We start from the raw sequence: 4,177 nt of genomic DNA on the forward strand, positions 1-4,177 counted from the left end.
ATCAGGTCAAAAATAGTCCAGCATAATTAGGCTTCATCAAACAAGGCTATTATTTTCTTCTAAGATGCTAATACACTAAAACAGGAAACACTGAAATCAAAATAAAGGATATTATTTGAGAATACCTGTCTTACAGATAGTTAGTTCCTTATTGTATTCCCCTTCTATAACACTAATAAATGAAATATTTTACTACAAAGGATATTTCATTTTATATATCACTTGCCATGAATTTTTTTCATTAGTTATTATATAAATGCCTCCTGCTGCCATTATCCAAATAATGTGACCATTTTATGTCGACAATTCATTTCTGTATTTACAAACAGAATTTTCTTGATTTACACAAGTACGTCTTTCAGTGAAGGTTTAGCACTAAGAAGCAAGCTAACATTCATAATATCTGATGTTTTACAGACAGCAATGTAGGAGAAATGTTTTTAATCACCTTTTAAGGGACCATATTTAAAAAAATAAATAATTCAGAAGTTGTAAGTCTCCCAAGGGTATTTTCAAGTGTACATGCAGAAATGTGAAGGTTTTTAAGAAACGCCTTCCATGTCCACATCCTGTTGTAATTGCTGTACCGTTTTCTCTTACAGCTGCTTTCCTTTGCCTGCAAGAGGCGCTTGGATACGACGGATGTTTTGCTTCACTTTTTTGATCTCCTGAACTTTCTGTAGCTCTTTATTTTTCTTCAATCTGTTCATTATAAATTTAGCTTGGCGTTTCTGTTTGATCTCTTCATTACATCAGTAGTTTTAATCCATAGCGCTTGCTGGTACTTTGTAGGTTCATGTTTACGTTTTTCAAAATCAAATGAATTATTCGCTGTAAGCTCTTTACCAGTTTCTTTCTGGAATGCTTTGGTGCACCTGAACTTGCAAGGATTGTGTTTCTTTTTAAAGTTTTTATGACGTTTGTATTTACAAAATCTGAACACCTTGCAATCATTGCAAACAAACATCATGCAGTGGCCAGGGTTCAGGGTATGTGGGCCCTGTACAAAAATTACATTTCCAGATAGGCACGTTGAACCTGTGTGGTTCCCACCAACCAAATACCAAGCTTAAGTGGATGTTGAAATTTAAGTGTTGAGTTTACATTACAACCAACAATTCTTCATTCTTGGATCTATCAAAAAGATCTAGAATCTAGCTATTAATAATATCATTTTTAAAAAATCAAATAATTTTGCAATATTCTCTTCTTTCATATGGGTATATGTGTATATAAAACTTAATACATTTATGTAATAAAGATCTTTTATTAAGAAATGTACAAATATGCTTATAGATTTATATTAAATATATATTATTTATAGATTTATATTAAATATATATTATTTATAGATTTAACTTCATACATCATTTGATAATGCTTACAGAGACACATGTCCGATATTATAACAGGGTACTTATTTCAATCCAAAATATTTAGATGGTGAATAGAATATAGTTCATTACCATTATTTACTTTTTCACACATTTATGAAGCTAAAGAAATTTCTAGAAACATAGACAATAGCTGGGTAGATGGATGGATAGATGAATGAATAGATGTTCATAGTACTTGGCACCCTTCCAAAGTGCTTTTGTCTTAGCTTAAAGGAAAAGAAAAAAATACAGATAGAGGCAGATTTTAATTTTTAAAGAAATAGTTGGAAATAAATGAATATGAAGGAAGTTTACATCAAAGATATTTGACACTATCTAAATACAAAAGGCAGGGCTAATTAAGCAACATTCTTTGATATGGAAGACTACTCCCTCCTACTCATTACTGTTTTTTTCACCTGTGTTCTGGTTTTTGATTTCTAGTATAACTAAGGAATTAAATTTCTAGTTGTATTTAATTTTAATCCAAACAGCCCCCTGTGGCTAAATAGTTACAGTATTGACCAGGTAACCTATATTCTGCCCCAAAGCAAACTACCCAAACAACATGGAATATTCTGTCTAGAAAGGGCCCACTCTACATCTAGAAAGATGTCCAGGCCTGGTTTCTTGCTTCCTCTCCAGCATTAGATCACTTTTTTAACCTGTTATTTTCTTCTCTTGGCATTATTCCTTAATGAAAAACAGTGAATTATGTATATAAATTTATAGCAGCTTAAACGGAAGGAGAAGTTATTTATAATGTGTGACCATGCTTCCTGAAATGATTTCTAACCTTTACATTTGGAGAACAAGCCAAGAGATGGCATTTGCAAAGGTTTCCTAGGATGTTACTAACATTAACTACTTAAGATTTGCTCTGTGCCCTATTAATAAAAAGTGACTTTTCTCTTATTTGCAGCAAGGAAAAATTGGTCTTACTTGCAATATAAATCAAAAAGCTGGTCTCAAATCTGTGTCTTGTGATCTCACCTCTCAAAAATAAACAGTCCCTCACACTGAGTCTTTCTCGTGACACCGGGAGGTGGAACCAGCCACACATGGCCTCCTGTTCTCATATGCTGCTTGGGTTAATACCAAGGTTCAGTAGTTGCTGCCACAGAAGCTAAAAAGGAGAAAGACATAACCATTTGATTCTCTGCTCCTAAATCTGCTTTTCCACCATGGCATCTTCTTTCTTGCCACCCTGCCCACTGTTACCCAGCCCACAGAGTCACCAGAAACCTTGCCTGGAATGTGAGAGAAGTGAAGAACATAAATGGTAGATGGGCAGGTTCAATCCTATAGAGGGTTATGCATTCTTCATTCACCTGTTGTTTGGTATTTGGAAGGCAATACGCAACACAACTGTTCCTTGCGCAGGCTATGGAGTCAGACAGAAGTGGCCTCAGATCTCAGCTTAAATAGATACTATGACCTTTGGCAAGTTATTGAACTTGAAGCTCAATGTGTCTATGTTTTCTCAACAGTAAAATGGAGATATTAAAAGCTGCTTCAGAGAATAATTATTAGGACAATTTAAATAATACATATGAATTTGTTACCCTGTCTGTGGCATAGAGTCTCCAAATGACAGCTATAATAATTTTTAAAAGGACAAAATAAGTGTAGGTATAACTCAATAACAATGATCTTAGGAAGTGTTCATTACCCAGCTGTATATCCCTGCTGAAATCCCTATGTTGAATTCTGCTCTTTATTAAAATTGCAAGCCAATTATGGGGGCATTTAATATGTCAGTTGTTTAATTTTGAAAAATGAATGTTACCTTTGTAAAACCATCTGGTCAAGAATTTACATTACATTACACTTAACACAGAGACTTCCATTGTACTTAGAATGTCTTCATCAAGTTGATTAAAAAGATGTAAGGCTTAGGGAAATTGACATCTAATGTTCAATTGCCAGATTTTTTCTTTTTACAAATAGGAACTCTATGTGTTTAAGGCTTACAACATGATGTTTTGATATATAATGTATACATTATGAAATTATTGTCATAATCAAGCTGATTAATGTATCTATCAACTCAGATACCATTTTCTTTTCTTCTCTCTTTTTCTGTGTGGTAACAGCACTTAAGGTTTATCCTCTCAGAAAATTTTAAATATACAATACACTATTGTTAACCATAACCACCATCTTGTATATTATGTAAGGCTACATAACTCACTCATCTTGTGTAACTGTAGAATCACCATTAGCAAAAAGACAAAGATAAGTGCTGGTGACGATGTGGAGGAAAGAAAAACTTATACGCTGTTGATGGAAATGTAAATTGGTATAGCCATTATGGAAAACAGCCTGGAGATTTCCCCAAAAGTAAAAAATAGAAATAACATATGATCCAGCAATCCCTCCTCTGGGTATATATATAAAGGAAATAAAATCTTCATTTCAAAGAGATATCTGCACCCCCATGTTCATTGCAACATCATTCACAATAGCCAAGTTATGAAAACAACCTGAATGTTCATTGACAGAGGAATGGTAATAAACACACACACACACACACACAAAATATTATTTATCCTTTGAAAAGAATGAATTTCTGCCATTTGCAATAATATGGATGTATCTTGAGGACATAACACTAAGTAAAATAAGGCAGACACAGAAAAACAAATACTTTATGATCTCACAAGTATGTGCTAAAGCAAAATCCCACACCAAAAGAGAGGGAAAGGAAGGCAGCTATGCAGGCAGTTAGGGTAGATCCTCGGTAGAATTCTTTCCAACAAAGAGCAGCCTGAAAAACCAAGCTGCAAGCACAGATAAGG

General features: G+C 33.8%; 1 pseudogene; it reads right to left on the reverse strand.

Annotated features, from left to right (window-relative positions):
* Positions 1-542: 542 nt before the first annotated feature.
* Positions 543-3,179, reverse strand: LOC105527421 (annotated as a pseudogene).
* Positions 3,180-4,177: the final 998 nt, after the last annotated feature.

This window comes from Colobus angolensis, unplaced genomic scaffold (genome assembly GCF_000951035.1).
Source record: "Colobus angolensis palliatus isolate OR3802 unplaced genomic scaffold, Cang.pa_1.0 Scaffold62, whole genome shotgun sequence".
NCBI classification, from domain to species: Eukaryota; Metazoa; Chordata; class Mammalia; order Primates; family Cercopithecidae; genus Colobus; species Colobus angolensis.